Source organism: Mesocricetus auratus, unplaced genomic scaffold (genome assembly GCF_017639785.1).
Source record: "Mesocricetus auratus isolate SY011 unplaced genomic scaffold, BCM_Maur_2.0 Super-Scaffold_100010, whole genome shotgun sequence".
Taxonomy (NCBI): Eukaryota; Metazoa; Chordata; class Mammalia; order Rodentia; family Cricetidae; genus Mesocricetus; species Mesocricetus auratus.
Genome location: NW_024429194.1, coordinates 30007244 through 30030627, shown reverse-complemented (window position 1 = coordinate 30030627; position 23384 = coordinate 30007244). Strand labels below are relative to the sequence as shown.

Here is a 23384-nt window from a genome sequence, read left to right as displayed (position 1 = left end):
CTGGGGTCTGCCTCAAACATCAGACCTGCCTAAAGTTCCTTGGGTAATTTGAATGTGTGCGCAGGGCTTACAACACTCTGTAGGCTTCAAACATGCTTGGGAATTCTTTGATACTCCTTTTAATAAAAGGCAGATGTAATTGCCCTTGAATATAGGGCAGCCTAATGACTCATTACTAACCCATAGGAAGCAGGGGGAGTGTCCCTTGGGACTTTCAAAGCTAGGGACTGAAAGGCAGACACTGGGGAGTCTGCTCTGCCTCTCTGCGTTTTGTATAGCTCTCCCTCCAACTTGATGCCTCAACAACTAGGAAAGAGAGCAACCTACAGCAAAGCTGCTATCCGGGTGGGATTGTGTCTTAAGGCAGTGTGCAGTCAGAAGGCGACGTCCACCGGGTGCCAGCTGCCCCCCCCCCATGCTTTACACTTTCACACCGCACAGGCACCACTTGTTGCAGGGGCTAAAGCTTCAGGATGAGCCGTGACTGTGACCTGAGACAGAGGCTGAGCGAGCAGTGCCTGGAGGAGCTCTCTGAGTGCTAATTTGTGCTGGTGGTTGTATGAGGTAACTGGGGTGGCTTATTATATGGCAGGGGGAAAACTTGAACCAACTCTTCTAACATAAGGCTCACAGATATTTGCAAAGCTCCTTCTTTGGTGGAATTCAGGTTCCCCTGACCCCTCCTCACTTGTTCTCCGAATCACATTACAGTGGGGGGGACCTTCTCTTCGCCAGCTGAGAGCCACCGTGTCTCCCAGGTTCGTGACTCCCATGGATCCACACTGTTAGGCTCTCTTTATTTTTAACTTGCTAATGGCAGGAGAAATGATTGTCAGCTCAATATTGGAAAGTACTGATAAAACTATTAAAAGAGCTGTACTGAAGAGTTACTGTGCATATGAAGACACAAGAGTCGTCCTTTTACTTCCTGATTAGTCCATTCTTTGCACTGTGCATTTCCAAGCATTTTGACTTATTTATACATCAAGATGAGCCCCAACAGGTCCAAGGTTAGATAGAGAAAACTGAAATATCACCTCTGTAATTTCACTGCAAACTGACAGGCCTGACACAGGCAAATACCGAGAGCCAGCTCATCACCGTTTCCACTGCAGCCAGAGAGACAGGGAAGTACAGTCGTGGTCCCCAGGCAGCCTCGAGAGCCCTGACTCAATCCTGTTAGCAGAAACCGGGCAGTCAGCCAAGCATCATAAACGCTTTACGTGGCCTTCTCTTGAAGGGTCAACTGGAAGACAGATGCACGGATGATATAACACGGGATGCATCTTGTCTTTCTCGAAAGCCCGTTCCTATGCCAACTCCATTTATTTCCTTCTCAAGCGTTGGCCCTGTGCAGTGACCTTCATTGATGTGCAGTAAAAATCAAGGCATGGTTTAGATATGCTAGGAGCCTGGGAGATGTGATTTCCCAAAAATGTATCCTTTTGTATTTCTTTGCTGCATCTTTTTGGTAGAAATCCCTGGGAGTCTAAGATCAGGGTCACTTACACTGTTTCTGTGTGTTGGGTGGGGCACACACTAGGAATCCCACTATAGTTTTCTTACAGAATTGGACATCACCGGGTTGGGAGACTGCTGGTTCCCAGTCTCCCAAGGAGGGGTTTGTAGGGGACAACACAGTTGGGGGGGGTGGCAGTCTTTGCAGGGGACTGAAATGGTTTTCTCTGGGCTGAGTGTGAAGTGGGGTGTCTGTAGAGTTGAAACTTTATAGGGAGACGGGGGGGGGCGGGGAATTTAAGATTAATGGAGCTGCAAACAGGAGGGGAGGGCAGGATTATTTTCATAGAACTCTTTGAGAGGAACAGGACCTTATACTGGTTAGTTCCTATTGTCAACTGGATACAAACTAGAGTCACCTTGTGAGAGAGACCCTCCATTGAGGAATAGCCTCCACTAGATTGACCTGTGGCATGCCTGTAGGGTGTTTTCTTTTTTTCTCTTCTTTTCCTTTCTTTCTTTTTTCCCCTTTGGCTTTTCTTTTTTAAGTTTGTTTATTTTACTTCCAACCAAAATTTCCCTCCCCTCCTTCCACACCTCTTTTACCCCTCACCTCTATCCACTTTCCTTACTGTTTCTCTTCAGATGCAAGTGGGCCTTGTAGGAGGTTTTTTTTTTTGTTGTTGCTTTTTTGTTGTTTTTTTTTTTTTGTTTTTCAGCTTGACATAAACCAAGATCTATCCGAAAAGAGTGAGTCATAAGTGAGAAAATGACTCCAAAAGATTGGTCTGAAGTTAAGTCTCTAAAGTATTTTCTTTATTAGTGACTGTGTGGGAGGGCCCAGCCAATTATGGGTGGGGTCACCTCTGACCATGTGGTCCTGAGGTGTAGAAGAACACAGACTAAGCAAGCCAAGGGAAGGAATCCAGGAAGTTGCACTCCTCCACGGTCTCTGCATCAGTTCCTGCCTCCAGGTTTGGGCCATTCTTGAATTCCTCCACTGACATCCCTCAGGGTTGGATTGTTACCTCGAAGTATAAGATAAAATAAACCCTTTCCTTCTCAAGATGTTTTTGGTCATGGTATTTTGCCATAGCAACATAAAATCTAATGGAGACACTGGTTCATGTGGGAGGGCCCAGCCCAGCCCACTGGGAGTGTTACCATCCCTAGGCAGGTATGCTGTAGAAGAGAGGTAGGTGAACACGAATGAACCTTAGAGCAAGCCCTGAGCAACATTTCTCTGTGGTTACAGCTTTATATTCCTCTCTTGAGGTCTTGCCTTGGCCTCACTCAGTGATGCATTGTAACTGATGAGATGGAACAAACCGTTTTCTCTCCAGCTTGGGTTTGGACTTGATGTCTTTAACAATCATAGAAAGTAAACTAGAACAGATTCCCAGTAAGTTACCCAAGGCTCACAGCTACTAAATCCATTCAGTCTAGCCAGGTATGACTCTTAGTGGTGCTCACTAGCAGGAAACAAATTATTTTTTTAAATAGAGCAAATGTTTCATTTAATAAGTTATAATAAGACACACCTTCTGTTGACTAGAGAGTAAATCAGAATGTCTAACCCAGATCACACTATTTCTGGGGTCTGTCATGGGCAATGGCCTGGATCACTTGTCTTCATTCCAAAAACATTCTGGGTCTAGTGGCATGTAGAATACCCTACACCTCATTTTTGGAATTCTGTAGTTGGCTACTCCTTTCTAAGTAGCCCTGATGCTAGGTAGTCATAGCCAAATGCATGGCCACTGGAAGGTAGAAGGAGCATGATCAAGGCAGGTGGCGAAAGTGTGGGTAGGGAGAGAGCAAGCAGGCTCTGAAACTGAGGAGTTGCAGGACTTAGCTCTGGGATTGAGAGGCAGAGTCGGCATCAAGTTTCTTTCTGGGTCTTTCCAGAGACAGTTAACTTATGGGGGAAGGCCTGCCCTAAATGTGGGCAACCCCATAACCTAGGACAAATGGAGTAAAAGGAGACAGGCAGGAGAGCTCACCATCACAGGCATCATCTCTCTCTGCTTTCTCGCTGCCTTGATATGAGATGCCCTGTCCTGTTCTGACTCCGTTTCTGTCTCCCTCTGTCTGTTTCTCCGTCTCTGGCCCCATCTGTGTGTTTCTCTGTCTCTGTCTCCATCTGTCTGTCTCTTTCTCTGCCTCCCTCTGTCTGTCTCTCTGTCTCTGCCTTTGCCTCTGTCTCTCTGCTTCCTGGCTGCCTTGCTCTGCCCTCTCTACAATGATGGGTTAAAACTCTGAAACTCTGAGTAAAATAAGCCCTTCCTCTCTTAAGTTGTTTTGTCACAGTCCTGGAAAGCTAGAGCAGAAAACTGAAGAGTCATGGTTAATCTGGACTGTAAGCATCACTGAAGGATAGAGGGGGGCATAAGACATTCATAAAGCACCCTTTGTGTGTCTGGGAGGTGTTTAAAGAGACAATTAATTACGGGGGAGACCTACCATGAACGTGGGTGGTCCTACCCAGTAGGTTGGGGTCCAGATGAAATAAAAGGGGAAGACAGAAGAAGCCCACTAGTGCAGGGATGCTCGGTCTCTCCTTTCCTGCATGTCCCGGGTAGAACACTGTTTTCCACTATGCTCTCTCAGCCTTCATGCTATCCTTCACAGGCCATAGTAATGGGTCAAAACAACTCTAGATGAAAACCTCTAACCTGAGCCCAACAATATTTCCTCATTTTGAAGCATTCTTTTAAGTATTTGTTACAGTGTCAAAAACCCCAACACACACAGAAAATGAAAGAGCAGCTGGAACTGAACTTGACTGAGTTGCTCTTCAGCCCTTGGAGCTTGTTTCCATGGAAAAAAATTGAAACAGTTTGGAAATGTAGACTAGAGATTAATGACTGATTCTTTTGGGTATTCAGAAAACTGAATGAATGAAGACAGAAAAGAGTGTTCTTATAAAGGTCCAGATGGTAACAAGAATGCTATGGGGGATTTGACTAGAGACCAATGCTACAGCCTGGCAAGGGTTTTTTTTCTACAGATTGCTTGTGTCCTGAGACTTTATGGGAGTTCAGGGTTAAGGTTAGTAGCTGAGTTAATCTGATGGAGGAATTTTCAAGACACCGCAGCATCCAGCCTGTGGCATGACTATTGCTAGCTGATTTGAGCCACAATTACAGTGAAAGTCAGGAGCAAAAATCAGAGCAGAAAGACTGAAACAACATGTGGTTTGGACTGAAATCTCAGTAAGGTTGGGGCTGAGAATGTGTGATTTCCAAAGAGATTAGTATGAAGTGTTCTATACCCGGGCAAAAGGAAAGATAACACAATAAGATGAAGCAATAAGACACTACACATTAAAGTTCCATTTACAACCCATTTACAAGACTTTCCCAGGATTAGGGAGAGCACCATGAGGGTATTCCATTCACACAAGACCACCTAAGGTTGTTTCCACAGGGTTCATTTCACAGAGTTCAGCTATGCATATATTTAGAGGTCACTGCAGCCATGATCCAAGCTGGCAGCAGACCTTGATGATGTCATCACATCATACCAATTTTTATAGATATTCAGAATGCTAAGTCTACAGGGTCATGGAAGCTGTATCTCAAAGGAAAGTCTGGGAGACCAGGAAATGAAGAACCTGGAGTCATTTCTAGTTTTGAAAATCTTAGATTAACAGGCTATATTTGGGAATATGTATGTATGTGTGCATGCATTTATGTGTATATGTATGTATATGTGTGTGTGTACATACATGCATGTAAGAACAGTCAATGAAAAAGGAGGCTATGAACTTGAAAGAGAACAAGGAAGGGTGTGGAAGTGTTTGAATGAAGGAAAGGAAAGGGAAAATGATATGATTATTTATAATCTCAAAAATAGAAGAAATGATAAAAATACTTTCAGCAGGGACCTCATACCAGCTTCCTTTTGAATTCTACATTGACTTTTAATCCTTGTCTCTAGTTGAAACTGTTTTTATAATTCTCTCCCTACTCTGAATAACAATGATAATAATAATAACAGCAGTTTATATTTCTTGAGAACTTATTCTTAGGAATGTGTATTAATTTAAAAATTATAAGTGAGAAGAAAGAATAAAATGGACGATACAGAAGAGATTAATCTCACTACTCTATCCTCAAAAGAGAGAAACTGGAGGGGACCTTGGGGCCTTGAAATAACCCATCTTCTGACCTTCTAGGAGGGAGCTGATGTCTGATTGATGGAGGAGGTAGGTCAGCCTGCCCCGAAGGGCTCTGTTACACTACAGTAGGGAGTTGTCTCAGAGGACCAGCCGATTCAGTGATTTGGAAAGGAGCCAGAGAATCACTTGACAAACATGCAAGCTTCCTCATTAGCCCAGCATTTTACTGTTCTCCAGAACATTGATGCTATGCTATGGGAGATATGGAAGGATATGAGGTTTCCCCCAAAAGTTCACACAGATGATAGAAGATCTAGGTTTTGGCTATAAGTCTCTTTGACAGTAATGACTCTATTTCTTTCCCCCATTTTCAGAAGATCCATCCATCTGGGAAGGTTGTTGAAAATGTAGATTTGTGCTTCATCTTGGAGCCTATATTTTCACTAATAATTCCAGTAGTAATTCCCTAGTATCACACTCATTGACAATAGTGCATGTATTGCACTCATTGACAAGTCTCCTTTCTATTTCAAGTTGACTTGCAGACTCAGCATTTACAATTCTAAAGTATCCTTCAATTTACAAAGTGCTTACATATTCTCATTTATCAAATGAGATGCATAATCTAAAACTCTAAATGACCTCTGCAAGCACTTTCATTGTCTTCAAGAACTAGTGCTTACTCAGTATGGGAACTTAGGTGGGCAGTACAGGGTGCAGACATCTTTCTCTGCTACCTCCGTTGGAGAGATCTCCTCCAAGGGCATGCTGGTTGCCTTTTATCTATGGGTTTTGAATGCAGAGGCAGCTGTGGGCATTGACCTTGGAACAAGAAGATAAAAGTCTATGGAAATGCTGTCAATGGAGGTAGGAAACTGCTGAAGAGACTATGTGAATTTACCTAGAGTAGTGGCCCTCTGGAAACAGTCTTGATTAGGGGTCTTGAAACAGCTTCTGGTCCTGACCGATGCCTGGACTTGCTGAATGAATAAGTACTTTATTCCTGTGCTTTCGTTTCTTAGTGACAAAAAAAGGACTGAACTAGATCAGTAATTTCATAATGTGGTTTTAAGAATCCAGTGGTTTAGAAGAGAAACTCTTCCAGGTGACATGATAAAGAAAAGAAGGAAGTGGACAGAGGGATTTTCATAGCCCCACTCTGTTTGGCTATGACGTCTTAGAATTTGTTTTGTTTTGTTTATCTGCTTTCTGTATGAGCTCTCTAGAAACTTAAGAGTTTGTATTGACCACTGTTTGCAATGGATTCCATACTTTTTGGATATCCTTCCACCTAAAAAGTAGGTCTTGATGGTTGCTCATTGTGGCCTCTTTTCAAATTAAACACACTTACTGTTTTTCCATATATGTGTAATATTTTATTTAATATTCATACATTCATATAATGTTTTTGGATAAAATCCACCCCATGTTCTCTCCCTTCTAATCCCTCCTCAATTTCCCCACTACTTTACTTTCCCCTCCAAATTTATTCACTGTGTCTTTTCTCTGTCTCTGTTTCTTTCTTTCTAATATTCACTGAGACTATTTAGTTCTGCCATCTCCCAGAATATGAATAACCTTTCAGGTCCTGCATCCCTGAAGAACAATGACATTCCCTCCCCTAGCAGCCATCAATTGCCAATAGATCCTCAGACAGGGGTGGGACTTCATGAGCCCCTCTACATCTATGCACAGATTTGGGCTGGTTCCATCTTATATAGTTTTATACATGTAGTCCAAGCCACTCTGAGTTCATGTATGCAATAGCATTGCCATGTCCAGTAAATTCTGCTTTGCTGCAGATGTCTAATGTCTCTGGTGACCCTGAGCCTTCGGGGGAAGTGGTTGTGGCACAGATTTCCACTTAGCATTGAGCACTCCAACACTTCTTATTCTCTGATTCTTGATTGGTTGTTGGTCTCTATATTAATCTCTATTTACTGCAAACAAGGCTTCACTGATGAAGTTCAAGAGATGCTCTCATCTAAGTGTACAGCTTGTTACTATGTCTATGTAACATACTAATAGTTCTTGGTTCTCCCATGGAGCCTATTACCTAGTCAGCTGTGGGGTTTTGGCCCGAGTTTTGGTACTAGGCATGATGCCATGTGGACTTCAGTCATGGCAAGAGGAGAATAATGCCCAAGGAGATGATGTATCCTGAGGCTTAGAGAAGTGTCTTACCCATCCAACCTGGTGTTGTTTGCTGCAGAGTTTGTTCTGAGCAATGTGCCCAGGATAGGTTAGGTTCTACTGTTCATTCCAGGAAAACATGGCATGAAGTTGCTAGGCTAGATTGTCTCTCATGCATATATTTTGGTTATTTAAATTGCATTTCATATGCTATTGAAACTATTGAAATGAGTAATTTTTGGTGTGATTAAAGGTTGTTCTATGGGAAAGACAGAACAAAATTAGCTAGAGAAACGGGGCTAAAGGTTTTCTTTTCTTTATGATATTGGCCACGTTTCCAAACATTTAAATGTAAAATATGTGTCACTTAGCCACAACCTCAATGCTAAGATCAAGAAACCTAAAGCAGATGGTTAAACAGCATGGATTTTGGGGATTTTGCTCTAAACAATCTACCCATGTGTTTTTTCAAATAAGAACGACTCCAAGTTTGACTGAATATGAGTTTTTAAGAGTGATTATTTGACACTCAATTTGGATAAAGTATTTTAAGAATGAATTTTCTATAACTTTGTGTCTTCATGGAAAGTGGGTAAAGGTGCTTGTCACCATGCTTAATGGTCTGAGTTTGATTCCCAGGACCCACAGAGTGGAAAAATGTAGAAGGCATCTATGTGTTTGTACTGAGGCATCAACTGATCCAAGTTAAAAATGGAGTGATGGCCTGGCAATTGTAGGTCAGTGGAAGAGTGTGTACAGAGCAGACACAAGACCCTGGGTTTGATCCTTGACAGAACCATCAAAAGCATAGCAGATAGAAGAGACTCACAATGCACGCTGGTTGGCAATCAGAATCTCTCAGCAGTATGTGTGGGAAGAAACTTGGTTTCCCCTATGGGACAGATGCCCTCTTCAGCTGCAGGATAAAGTCATGCTGACCGTGGAGGCCTTCTGGGGGACATTTTTCCTGTCTGCCCAATGAACTTGTTTTGTCCCTTTACTTGCTTATTTCTTCCTTTCTTCCCCCTTGAGTTCCATTATCCTTGGAACTGAAATGCTGTCATCCTCTTTGTGTCAAGTGCCTTCGTGGTGGGGCAGGCAGCATGATGTTGGAGTCATCTGGGTTTGATTCTAGGCTTTACCAGCTAGTAGTTTTGTAAACTCTGCCACTCTGTATTTCAGAAATCTCAACTGCAAGATGGGTCATTGCCAAGGTCAAACAAAGTGGCTCATGGAAAGGACTTGACAGATAATAATAACTTCATCCAGCTGTCAGTCTGTTTCTCTATCCGTCTATCTACTGACTTATCCACTGATTTAGTTTACCCTCTTTCTTTGTGCATCTGCATCTCTCTATAAACTATACATTCAAAAGAGAGAAGGGGGTAGTGCGAGAGGGTATCTGATTCTTTCAGAGCAATTGGCTTGTTTTTCTTGCTTATGAAATAGTTTAGATAACAAATAAGGCAGGTGACTATGTGTCCACCACTGACTTAGGACTCACCTGACACAGATTCCACCCAAGCCTTGGATTTTATTCTCCTCTGCTGTCCTTTCTGCTCTCTTCAGAAAACAACAGTAGCTTGATTGAGAGCTGATCTTTGGTCAAGGTTTCTAGTTTGACTATTACATTTATATCCACCAATAATTCCCAGCACAAATGAGAATAAGAGGTACAAAATGTATTTCTTTATATGATTTTCTTTCAGTGGCATATTTTAATGTTTAGATGTATTTCTTACTTTTCTTATATTCGCTTTAACATCTGTGTAGTATCCTGGCTTTCCCTCTTCTGCTCTGTCTCACTCCACCTTTTCTTCTTATGAGCTTTGCCCTCCACACGAGTAGCTGGAGGCTACATGTGAGCTTGATAGATCACACAGGATATTTAGGTCTGTGAAGACACATGTAGGTAATTGTTTAATTACCTCTTCCCTAGGCCTACTCTTGTCTGTAGACAGAAGGGCAGGGTGAGGTAATCTTCCTCCTTTGGAGTAGCACTTGAGCTCCAGACAGGCCTCCATGCTCCATTAATGGTTATACCATTATAGTAGCAGCCAGCTGTAGAAATTTGCACTGGACTGCTGGTCTCCAAGGGTCCCACCTGACATAGTCCAACTACTCGATGTCCTTCTTTGGGTGCCCTCTGAGGGAGTGAAGCAATTCTACTGTTCTCTCTGAGAATTCCCAGGACTCGTCTTTCTTCCCTGAGAATGAGTCCGAAAATCAGACAACTGGATCCTATCCAAACCTCAAAGCAGTCCTATTCAGCCATAGTCTTTGAACTCAGTTTTTCCTTCTTGCCTCCCTTTTCCCTAGTGTCTAGTTACCGAGGCAAGATGATGGTCTCTTTTAGGCTGTGCGTATGCTTAAGAAGAGGAGCTTGGTGGGAGTGAGCGTGGGATGGAACCAACTGCAGATACTTGTTGGTTTGCTGTGTTGAAGACAGAGGAGAATACTCCAAGATAGTCACCAGAGGGGAGGTAGTGATGAGTCAGCAGTTAGAAGGATGCAGCTTTAGGTTGGTAGAAGCTCTTGTTGACAATTGTAGCCATCTTGTGAAGCTCTTTGTTCTGAAAAGTGTTAGAACACTGAGAAATTGAATAGATCAGTGTTCATATAATGTCAGGCTCTGTGAGGAAAACTAATGTGAATGAGATGCTGTTTTCATAGCTGAGAGCTTATAGCTTGGAAAACACCACATTGTGCTTCACGAAAATCCTAGATGTCTTCAGAAATGTCAGCTGCTAAAAGCAAAATGTTTTGGAGGGCAGAGATGGGCAACATGTCTGCAGGACAAAGGAAGAGGGGTGGTTTTAGGATGGCATGGGACCTTGTTTCTTATAGTAGGCTTTGGGGTCATAAGAAAGTGAAGGTGTGAGGTGGCAGGAATGGGGAAGGGGTGAACACAGTGTACCAGAGGGAACTGTTTGGGAACCCAGAAGACAGCAGCTCAGGGTCACATGGCTTTTTCAGGGCTGTCCGGGCAATGTAGGGTGAATTCCGGCAGCACACTGAGTGGGACATGGACCTAAATGGAGCATCCCATCTCTTTTCCAAAAGAGACATTCTTTTAGCTTCCATGTTTATGAAGGCTACAGTCTTTAATGTGTCCATTGGCCTTCTTCCTTCCTTCCTACATCTATTGGAGAGTCTTAGTCCCCAAATCAGCTTCAAGATGGGCGTAAGGATGCATCCTTGGACCCCTATGCCATACTACCTGGCTCTACTAGGAGAGGAATAGATGGTTCTGATTGGATGAGTGGTTCAGTGAACAAGATCTTGTAGCACAGATAGCAATTACTCTTCTTACTGGGACCGGATAAGGTGCTGATGAGGAATGAAAGCAGGGCCTGAATAAAGGGTCATCTGTCCTTGTCCCATGATGCTACTTCCCTTGCAGCTCGAGTTGGAACTCAGAAGGCCAATGTTCTTCACTGATATTCACTGGAGTCCTTGTCTTTCCCCAGTCATTTTTCTGAGAGTTCGAACATGACTCTGGTATGGATGAGGAAAACCTGTGACTCAGAAATTTAGACTCTGGTCCCTACATTTTCTCTTCCAAGTTCTTCCCTTCCCCTCTAGTCTTAAAAGTTGCAGGACACAGTAATCCTTTCCTATCTCTGGGGCAGTTACCTTCCACATGGAAAGGAGGTATTCTTATCCAAACATAGCGAGCATTTTACAGGACACGGAGGAGTGGCTGGTAGGTAAAAAGTGGTCTTCTGTGCCCTAATAATGTCAAGAAGGAAGGTGCAGTCTGACCTGGCAATCGAAGTGGAAACAGCAGGGAGGGGCGATTAAGAGTGCTTGTTACGCTTGACTGAAGCTCCATTCACAGCATGCACATTGGATGTCTTGAAATTGCCCATAATGACCGTAAGGATCCTATTGTCTCATCTGACTTTAGAGAGCACTTACCCATCCGTGGCTTTAGGGAGCACCTACCCACTCAGCTACCCACCCCTACATACAAATAAGTAAAAGAAATCTTTAAACACACAAGACAGAGAGGAGGACACTCTTTCTCTTCAGCTTCTGTACACTTGGGAACCTTCCCTCCACTTGTCCTTTCCCTGTTCCAGGGCTTCCTTTAAACTACTTGTGTACATAGATTATTTTATCTTCCTTATCTTTTGAATACACAGCATACAGGGAAGTACAGTGCAAGACCCTAGCCTTCGGGCTCATAATGAGCACAGGCATGGAACTCAGCCTCTGTTCAACCTGCTTCTAGGCCCTGGCTAATTTTTTCTTTATTTTTTCGAGATACAGTTTCTCTGTGTAGCTTTGTAGACCAGGCTGACAAACTCACAGAGATCCACCTGCCTCTGCCTCCCAAGTACTGGGATTGAAGGCGTGCACAACCACCACCCGGCTTTGGTTCTGGCTGTTTTTATGGTTGGTTGATGGCATGTGACAGCGTAGGTATGGTGGTCATTTTACTATTTCTCTATAGCAAAGCTAATTATATGATTCTCGAAAGTTCCCTAACACCTTTCTGATTCCCTTTCTTCATCTGTCAAATGAAAAAAAAGTAACAGTTGTTTCCCTTTCAGTATTGGGAGGAATGAGATAATGATTTCAGCAACAGCAGTAGTAACAGATATTATCAAGTAGTTACTAAATGCCATGCAGTTAACCAGAGGGAACAGAATGGAACTGAGGTTCTGTTAAAGACCCATTCCGAAAGAATTGCCATTAAGTTGTCTTTATGGCTAGTTCTTTGAAGATCTTTGTCCTAGTTTAATTACTGTTATTGAGATGATACCAATTATCCTGACACAAAACAACTTAGTGGAAAAGGAGGTTTATTTTAGCATACAATTTCATGATCTAGTCTCTCATTATGGGAAAGTTAAGGCAGGAACTTCACAAAGTCTTATATCCATATTCAAGAGAAGAGAGAAATGAATGCATACGTACTGGCTTACTTGTGCTTAGCTTGATTTCTCCATTCATATAGTTCAGTACCTCTTGCCACAGTGGACTGGGTCTCTTCATACCTCCTTCAAAAACAAGTCTACAAGTAAATACAGTGTAGACAATCCCTCAATGAAACTCTTTACAGGTGATTCTAGATTGTATCAAGTTGATGATTAAAGTCATCATAACCCTGTTTGAAAGGTTATCTTTTTAACTCAAATCTTGCCCAGTGAGAAAAGCTTTGCACCCAGGGATGTTTGTTGGAAATAACCAAAGGTAAATAATTAACTCTGTCTGAGACAATGGATAGTTTGAGGGGCAAGCAGTAGGTTTATAAGAAGAAAGAAAAAAGAAAAACAGATTAAAAGAGAAAACTGAAGTATGGAACATTTACTGGGAGTTTGAAAAATGTTGACACATTGCTGGGGATCCTGAAAGTCATTTAATGCATGAAGATATGTGCCAGCTCGAGATAGACCTAGGTCCCAAGCTTCAACACAAGTGGGAAATGAAGGGTGGTTCTGAGCTGTGAATGTTTGTCTCTGAAACATGTAATCCCTATGCAATTGTGTTAAAGGATGGAGGGAAATGGATAGGGCTGCTCTGCTCCATTTTTCCTTATTTTTTCAGCTTGTGAAGCAGCAGCAGCAGCAGTGGCAACAATGACAGCAGCAGCAGCAGCAGCAGCAGCAGCAGCAGCAGCAGCAAGGAATCTTCCTGGGAACAGAAAGTGGGATGTCACCAGACATTGATCCCTTTGTCACTTCTACCCAGGGTCTAGAAACGTCAAATGAATTTCTATTCTTTAGAAATAATAGTCTGTGGAATTTTGTCATAGAAGTATGAATGGGCTAAGATATTGTTTCTAAATTAAAATGAGAGTCTAATGCACTATGATAGATGGCTCTTTAAAGCAGCTGAATCTTGAAGACATTTTACAAAGGGAAGGAAGCCAGTCATGAAGAACCTGATAGTTACAACCCTCAAGATTTATTTTACAAAATAAATTTTTGTAAAATAATACATATTTTGTATGTGTCTCTGTGAACATATGTACCTATGTGTTTTTATGTACCCACAGAGACCAGAAGGGAGTGTCAGAGTCCCTGGAGTTGGCATTAAAGGTGGTTGTGAGCTGCCCGATGTGGGTACTGGGAATTGAACTCAGGCTCTTTGCAAGAGCAGCAGGTATTTTTTTTTACTTTCATAAGTATTTATTTTTTAAATTTTTTCTTTTAAATAAAAATTAGAAACATGCATGCTTCAAATGTCAATCACAGCTCCCCCCCTTGTCCCTCCCAGCTCCACCCCCACCTCCAGCCCAATCCTCATATCTTTCCCCAGGGAGGGTGAGACCCTCCTTGGGGGGATCTCCAGAGTCTGTCATTTCATCCAGGTCAGGATCTAGACCCTTCCCCATGTGTCCAGGCTGAGAGAGCATCTCTCCATGTGGAGTGGGCTCCTAAAATTCATTTGTATGTCATGGTGAACGCTAATCTACCACCCAAGGCCCCAGAGATTTCTGAGGCCTCCTCACTGACACTACATTCATGGAGTCTGGTTCAGTCCTCTGTTGGCCTCTTAGCCATCAGTCTGGGGTTCAAGAGCTCCCCCCTTGTCTTTGTGGGGTTCACCAGCACGGTCTTGACCCCTTTGCTCATCACTCCTCCATCTCTGTCACTGGGTTCCTGCAGGTCAGTTCAGTGTTTAGCTGTGAATATCTGTCTCTGCTTCCATCAGTCACTGGATGAAGGTTCTAGGATGTCATATAAGGAAGTCATCAACCTTATCATTAGGTAGGGGCTATTAATGTAGTCTCTCCGCTATTACTTAGTTTTCCAGTTGGTGTTATCCTTGTAGATCTCTGGGAATCTCACTGGTGTCAGCTCTCTCCTCAAAACTATAATGACTCCAACTACTATGGTATCTCTCATCTGGGTCTCCTCTATTCTTACTCCGACTCGACCTTCCTGCTCCCCCATGTCTTCTTCTCCCCTCCTCTTATCCCCCTCTCTTTTTCTTGGTTCCCTCTCCTCTCCCCCCATGTTCCCAATCTGCTCAGGAGATCTTGCCTCTTTCCACTTCTCTGGGGTATACTGCATATCTCTTGGGAACCTCCCTGTTTCCTAGACTCACTGGCCCTGGGATTGTAGGCTGACACTCCCCTGATCCATGTCTAAAATCCATATATGAGTGAGTACATACCATGTTTGTCTTTTTGTGACTGAGTTACCTCACTCAGGATGGTTTCCTCTAGTGCCTTCCATTTGCCTGTAAATTTCAAGATTCCATTGTTTTTTTCCACTGAGTAGTACTCCATTGTGTAAACATACCACATTTTCTCTATCCACTCTTCAGTTGTGGGGCATCTAGGTTGCTTCCAGGATCTAGCTATTACAAATACTGCTGCTATGAACATAGTGGAACAGACATCCTTGTATGAATGGGCATCTTTTGGTTATATGCCTAAGAGTGGAATTGCTGGGTCATGTGGTAGACTGATTCCCATTTTCCTGAGGAATAAGAACAGCAGGTATTCTTTTTTTTCTTCTCAATATATGTTTTTATTTAAATTAGAAGCGTGAATGTTTCACATGTCAGTCCCAGCTCCCTCTCCCACTCCTCCTCCCTTGTCCCTCCACCAGCCTCCCAGCCCCCCACCCAATCCTCACATCATTCCCCAGAGAGGGTGAGACCCTCCTTGGGGGGGATCTCTAATGTCTGTCATTTTATCCTGGGGAGGACTTAGGCCCTTCCCCATGTGTCCAGGCTGAGATAGCATTCCTCTATTTGGAATGGGCTCCCAAAGCTCATTTATAAACCATGGTAAACACTGATCTACTACTACCCAAGGCCCCAGTGATTTCTGTGGCCTCCTCCCTGGCACTACATTCATGGAGTCTGGATCAGTCCCCTGCTGGCCTCTCAGCCATTAGTCTGGGCTTCAAGAGCTCCCCCTTATCCGGTCAGCTGTCTTTGTGGGTTTCATCATCATGGTCTTGACATATTTGCTCATCACTCCTCCATCTCTGTCACTAGGTTCCAGGAGTTCAGTTCAGTGTTTAGCTGTGGGTATCTGTCTCACAGCAGGTATTCCTAAATGCTAAGCCATCTCTTCAGGCCCAAGATCTATTTATTTAAAATTGTGTGTGTGTGTGTGTGTGTGTGTGTAGGTATGTTCACATAAATACAGGTTTCCTCAGAGGCCAGAAGAGGACATTGGATGCCCCAGGACTGGAGTTACATGTACATGTGAGCAGCTGATATGGGCGCTGTGTACAGAGCTCTGGTCTTCTGGACAATCAGAAAGCCCTCCTCACTTGCATTTTGCCAAGACCCATTTCTGTGAATGTCAAGAATGGGCAGATCCAAAGTGGAAAGCAGAGTGGGTGTTTTCAGAGGCTGCAGGAAGAGGGGATGGCAGTGAGCGCCAAGGGGTATGCTGCGTGTCTTTGGAATAATGAAATATACTGGGGTTAGATAGTCAGGATGCTAATATAATATTATGTGTCAATTTAAAAAACTGACTTATATAATTTATAATGGAAAACTTAATCATGTAAAAACCAGGTCTCATTTAAAAAATGCTGAGCATTAAGCCTATGGTGTTGATAAGGACTTGTAGTACTAACTAATAAGGAATACTTAGCAGGTACTGGGCACAGGGCAAAGCGCCCATGCAGCATTCTATGAAACCCTGACAGTTACAATCAAGGCACCGATAACATGGCTGACATCACACTGTCAAGTGCACTGCTCAGTATTGGCGAGTGGCAGAGTATGAAAAGTGTCCAGGCACATGGTATAGGAGCCTGTATGGTCCCTCGCCACCATGGAGATGCTTATATTCCACACCTACACTTGAACAATTCAATCAAACTTTTTCCTGGTTTGACAAAAGAGGTAAAATTTACTCTGAGTTCTAAAAACCACTGACTTTTTTTTTTTGAGGCAGTCTCCCATGTACTTGACTGGCCTTGAACTTGATATGTAACTCAGACTAACCTTGAACTTCTGACCCATAAGTCACATATACTTTTCTTGTGAACACACACACACACACACACACACACACACACACACGTTACTAGTTTTTTTTGTCCCATCATCCTTCAGCCCCAAATAAGTACACAGACATATTTGTTATAAAATTGTTAGCAGATGACTAGGGCTTATTGGCTAGCTCTCTCTTAATTACTAACCCATTTCTACTAATCTAAGTATTTCCACATGGTCTTATCTTACCAGAGAAAGGTCAGACCTGCTACTCCTTCCTTGGTTACATGTCGTCTCCTTCCGGTCTCTCTTTGCCTACTTTTCCTAGAATCCTCCTCTCTCCTGGTCCCACCTATCTTCCTGCCTCTATTTTTTTTATGGTGAGCTTCCTTGAGGAGGAATCCGTTCTTTCTGTCTAGCTGGGATGACTCTGAATAGACTTTTGGGATAGCAGTGTAGCTCAGTGACTGATCACTTGATATGCACATGTGTTTATGTGTATGTATATGTGTATTTCTCTGTGTGTCTTTGTGTGTGCATGTGTGTATGTATACATGTATTTGTGTGTATATATATGTGTGTGTATGTATGTGTGTATTTTTGTGTATATATATGTGTATGTGTATGTATGTGTGTATTTGTGTGTATGTCTCTGTGTAATGTGTGTGTATTTGTGAGTATGCATGTGTGTGTGTATGTATCTATTAGTGTGTGTGTGAGAACCTTCAAAAGAGAGAAAAAGAGGCAGAGCTCCTTTATGGCCTGCTTGTCTTGGGCTGCCCCATGTGTTAGAATCCCAGCTGTGTCTAGATGGAGAAAGGTGATGGGAACTGTCTGTCTCAGGAAGCAGATTCCTCGAGGAAGGGAGATCCCCACTTCCTGCTATCCCTAGTTTAGCCTGCTTTGCAAAAGCCCAGCACAGGCTCTTATATTGTGTGAGTCCCTCCCCAGAGCAAAGCACCCTTGATACACCCATGAATTAGAGCTAAGTGGATCTTGGTTTTGACTGGGTTCTTGTGCAGCTGTCTGATTCTTAGGTTTTAAGAAATCTGTAAAAAGCTTTCAAACACTGAAAGAAATAAACGTCAGTTCTGTTCTCAGCTGGAATCCCTGATGCTCTTCTTCGGTATCCTCTTTCCAGCCTGACCTCTTCATTAGTGGGGCCAGAGGAAGTGACCAGCAGCCGCTGAGCACTGTGTGTCCCAGAAAGGGAGTATGTGTCTGGCTCAGTTTCGGGAGGAGGTGGGACATTATTACCACAGTTCTCTGCCTCCTGCTGTGTGACATGACACATTACCCCTTTAGGCTTCACCGTCTACATTTATATAAAAAGACTGCTAATTGTCTTCATTAGCCTCTTGTAGAAGTCAAATAAGAATGAGAAGGCCCTCTAGCATACTCTTCTTGTTGTTCAGGTAACACGTATTCTTAGGTTCACTGTGGACTAGGTGTCACTCTAGGTGCTGGGAATGAAACTGGGAGAAATACTTTTGGGTCCTCATATTTAAATTTAAGTTAGGTGATGCATGGAGCTTCCATTCACTGTCGTTTTGTATCCTCCTTCAGTGATGGTCGTAGGCGATATATGCTATGTGCTTGGTACCACTCCAAGTGATGGTTAGGATGAAGAAGCAAGTTCTACAAGGTGTCACAGCAGCCTCAGCTTGGGGTCCCACCACTCTTCAGATCTGTTCTCTACAGCCACGATTTCCTTGCCCTATGATGAAATCTGGGGCAGATCCCCTAACTTTTCTAGTCAACTCTTGTCAGCCTGGAGGGATGACTCAAAGCTTTAAGAGCACTGGTTGCTCTTCCAGAATATGTGAGTTGGATTCCCAACACCTGTTGATACTGTGGGGAGAAGAGACAGGGGAATCACTGAAACTTCCTTGCTCTGATGGCATGAGACTTTGCAGTGCTACAGCTGTTTTGCGTTCACCCACACTCGTGTAAGTCATCCCTTATCTGTGCTCTATAAGGAAGCCCAGTAAAACTCATTGGTCTCACCAAGCTGAACTTTGGTACAGCTCTACTTTAGCTTGTCACTGGCATTTATCTGGGGAGAACAGTTGTTTGTTTACAGCTCCCCAGGCTCTAAAGTTAATTTAATACTATCTTATTTTGTTTTGTTTTGTTTTGAGACAGAGTTTCTCTGTATTGTTTTGGAGGCTGTCCTGGAACTCACTTTGTAGATCAGGCTGGTCTCGAACTCACAGAGATCTGCCTGCCTCTGCCTCCAGAGTGCTGGGATTAAAGGCATGTGCCACCAATACCAGGTCTATCTTATAATTTTTATTTTAAGATTTGTTTTATTTCTTTTCAGTTGTGTGTGTGTGTGTGTGTGTGTGTGTGTGTGTGTGTGCATGTGTGTATGTGCCCATGAGTGCAAGTATTCAAGGAAGTTGGAAGAGGTTCAGATCCCCTGTGGCTGGAGTAATGGGCAGTTGTGAGTACCCTGATGTAGGTTCTGGGAACTGAACTTGAGTCTTCTGTGAGAACAGTCAGTTCTCTTAACCACTGAGATGTCTTTCTAGCCCCACCTTATAGGGTTTTTATGAGGCTTAAATAGAATAAAATCTAAGAAGTGCTTAGAGCAATTCCTGGTACATTGTAGATATTATCCAAATATTTGTTAAATAAATACCAGACAAAAAGTTTGAAAAATAAATAATAAATGTGAACTAATAACAGCATTAATCTTTACTGTCATGAGTTGTGGGTTCTTTCCTCCCAACCATCTCTGGATGATGTCTAAGATGCCCTGCTTATAGCTTTATCCTCATAGGCATAGCTGGTGTTAAAGGGAGGATCTGGAGGTCTTACTACACACCTGGCAGATACCCACTCCTGTGCCTGTCTTATTCCAACTGCTAGGGATGTTGAGAACTATGAGTCCAGGGAGGGTGACTCAGGGATGACCCCACCCTGAGCATTCCCAGATAGAACTTCTCAGAATGAGTTTCTGGAAGAGCAAAAGCAGCGGTGGGTGCAGGGGTTTGTGTTCTACAAAGTTCTGCCAGACCTGCAGCCCAGGCTGCACAGGAATTGGAGAGCCTGCTGAATGATGGGACACTGCTAAGGATCTTGGCACAGTTAACGATCCTTTCCTTGACACGCCTGCCTCTTGACATGCTTGCGGGTGGCTAAAACAAGAACAGAGAAATTATGCGATGGAGCCAGTCACGTAGCCTGGGTGAGAAGGAGCTGGGTCAGATCTCTGCCCTCTGCTCATGTTTAATCTGATGAGACTCATGGTTCTGCTGCTATCCCAGCATGGGCTTTGTTTAGTCACTGAAGCTGTTAACATAATTTCAGAGATGTGCAGCCAGGGACTCTTGGGTCATCTGGTGAAAATGACGTCACCAGGAAATGAAAGTCCTCAAGTACTGAAAGCTCTAGAGAAAGTGTGTGTCGGGTTAGGTCAGGGGGAGGGAGAGAGAAAGAAAACAACACACCACATCAAAACATGAGACCACAGACAAGCTGTACATGTAGGCTAAAGGGAAATGGCTGTATTTGGGGTCACATGGATATAGGACAGGGGTATTACTCTTTCACCGACATATTCTTTCTAGAATGTTCTAAGGATGCCCCGCTTCTAATGCTGAGAATAGCATGAACTTCAGGAAAAAACAATTTGTAATGGAATGTTCATACTTACGTTTGAGTACTTGGTCATCTAGATATATTATTTTAAGATTTATAAAGACCCCAGAGAAGTTTGATAAATACCAAGCTTTCATTTTCTACTCTGTCTCTGAATTACTCTTTAGTTTCCTTTCAGTGCGACAAAGGAAAGCAGAAGCAAGCAGGCTTTGGCATTCCACAGATCTGTGTTCAAATCTTGCTTCTACAGGGAGAGATGGTTCAGTTGGGAAAGTAGGAAAGTGCCTGTCACTCAAGCATGAGGACTTGAGTTCAAGTGTCAGCATTTACGTAAAATGCTGGATGCCAATGGCACACATCCAGAATTTCAGAGCTGGGAGGTTGAGGCAGGTTGCTAGCCATGACAGCAAACCACATAAATTAAGCAATCATCTCTGCTGGAGGAGGTCAGTCTCAGTGCTTTCCTTGAATTGTTTCCTAGAAGGACTCCTGCAGAGCTTGCAGGCATCATCACAGGACCACCAACAGACAGTCTGGTTTCGTGGGTCCTCCTGCACTCTGTTTCTAGTTTCCTAGTCCTTTGGATTCTTTCTTGATTTGTTCTGGAAGCCAGGATTGTTGTTGGTTTTAGTTCCTTGGGGCTGTAGGCTCAAGCCTGGGATTAATTTTGTTGGCTCCTTAGCCTCTGCTTCTCTTTTTCACACCTGGGTGTGTAGTTCTCATCCTTAAACCTGGTGACACATTTTCCTACTTTGTCCTTTCCAGTTTGCAGTGCCTGGCAATCCCCTAGTGATGACTAATCTCATCCATCCCAAGGTACATGAGCAATGCTATTATGGCAAGTACCAATAGGAATGCTTCCCATGGATCTTTTCCACTCTAACCTTCCAGATGTGCCACCACAGGCACATATGGATGGACATCTGCCAGCACTCATGTGGAGGACAGGTGGGAAAGGCCATGTCTAGTATGTAGCTGTGGAGTTTTGAACTGGCAGAGTGCTGAGCACAGTTGTACAGTTATGAGCAAAATGCCATTGCATGAATGACTCTGGTGTTGGGATCAGTAACACCTCAGTGCCAGCTGGGGAGTTTTGGGGTACCCACAGACCAAAACATCAGGTGAGTAGTCCATGGACTCTCGGTTCAACTCTTTTCCTCAGGATGCCTGTCCGAATTTGCATCGGTCACAAAGCCGGACACTCAATGACAATTCTAGCACATGGGTCCTATGTGCCCTGAACAGTCAGAGGAAAGTTTCCATGCCCCCACCCCCACCAGCTTCAACTCCACGACGGTGGACCCACCAGTGAGTGATGCTATGTTTAGAGTCGGCATGCATGCCAGTCCTGCTGCCGCTCTGAGATTGGAGGCTACTGGAGGTAAAGGGCAGTTTACTGCCAGCTTACTTGGATTCAGCATGCCAGCCTTTTAGAGTAAACATCCCAGGGAGCAAGTGACTTGGTGACCAAGTCCTTGGTGATTCTTCCCATGTCACTCACAGTAGCCTTTTAAACACAGGGTCCACGATGTATTTAGAACTTGAACTTTGGTGGTTCACTGAGAGAATACCCACTTCTCTCATGACTTGCCTGAGATACATAGTCATGTGTGCACAGTCTGTGTGCTTGCTTCAGAGGCAACCATGTGAGGCAGAATGGAGCTCTTAATGGCTCTCACCAGCACGTTCCCACGTCACACAGATCACTAAAGGGGATCTGGAAGATTGTTGTTTTCCTATGGGGTTTATTTTTGCAGCCCAGGCTGACATTGAACTCATGATTCCCTTGTTTCAGCCTCTCAGCTACTAGATTACAGGTGTCCATCAAACCCTGGGGAGAAATTATCTGGAAGATGCCCAGAGAATGTATTTGTGTGCTTGGTGTGGAGGCAGATAGACTCTCTGCACTTTTAAAGGGCTAACCTGCACTAGCCAACCTTGCATTTTACAGTCCTTATGAGGAAATGAACTTAAAATATGGTTCTCAGAACTCTACTTGCTTAACAGTCCTGTCCCTCACTAGCTAACGATTTTACTGCACCAGTCCCAGGCATGGAATAAGAAACGGTTTGTCAATTAATGGAAGAACTTAAAATGAGCTGTTCTTTCTTCACTATAAATTCTGCCCTTGCTTCCAATGTCTTTCATTCTAATGACAGGATTGGATTTCCTGGGAAAACCTATAGATGGCAAGTTGTTTTTTTTTTTTTCCTGCAAGGGAAATGGAACATAAACTCTTTGTTGGTGAGAGCAGGCTTTGGGGTAACATTTAAAATGTAGCACACTCTTTTTCCTCTTCTCGCATAGTTTTGGCCACCTGAAGTCTCTTGCTCTGAGCTGGGGCGGGAGCAGCAAGCAGCTCCTCCTCCCTCCCTCTTTTTCTCTTCACAGCTGCAAAGTTCAGAGAGTTGAACTGCAGTGCTTTGAGTTCACTGCTCGCTCCGCCACAGTCAACCCCTGTTGTAAATTTTCCTCCCGGAACACGTGACGATGCATTTCTTGACTATATATCCCAAGGCCAGCCGCGGGGCTGTCAGAGCTCAGAGCCCGACACAGAAGAAAAACGTCCTCCGATTCAGCCATTTAGGAGTTCCACAGTTGGGACACACTGCCCGCCTTTGGTAAGTGAGTGAGGCTCCTTTTCTTTGGAGACATGCAAGAGGAATAGTTTTAACTATCAACAGAGAAAGTTCTCTTGCTTTTTTCTTCTTCTAAGGAAGTTTAACTTTGGATTTAAGAAAGTGGACGCTTTTGAAACATGCAAAGTTCGCTTCTGCCCTGCCAGTTAAAGCATGAGTTTCAAATGTTAATACATTATTTTTTTCTATGAAACCCTGTATGGCATATAATATTTAAAGTTTAGAACTAATGCATGGTTATTTTCTGAAATGCAAATAAAGTTTATCTGTTTATCATCTCTCTATCTGGTGAAAGTTTTTCTCACTCTTCTCCCATTCCCTCCCTTGTTTTCTCTTCCTTGCCCCAAGCTCTCAGAGCTAACCGCAGTCAACTGTTTAACGAGATGCCTTACATTCTGCTATTTCTTACATTCCTGTTCTTAATTACCTATTTTGATCTATTGCAACCTCACGAGCCACGTGCTTGCCTGCTGCCTGTCCTGTGGATACATGTGGAAGGTCTA

At 43.5% G+C, this 23384-nt stretch overlaps 1 protein-coding gene across 2 annotated transcripts in view; it reads left to right on the top strand.

Moving 5' to 3' along the window:
- Positions 1-23384, top strand: part of Kcne4 (potassium voltage-gated channel subfamily E regulatory subunit 4) — a 35561-nt gene that overhangs the window by 9666 nt on the left and 2511 nt on the right. For both annotated transcript variants that reach the window (XM_040753237.1, XM_040753236.1), the window contains one exon: positions 22634-22863. The gene's annotated coding sequence lies outside the window, so the exon portion shown is untranslated. The remainder of the gene's footprint in view (positions 1-22633; positions 22864-23384) is intronic.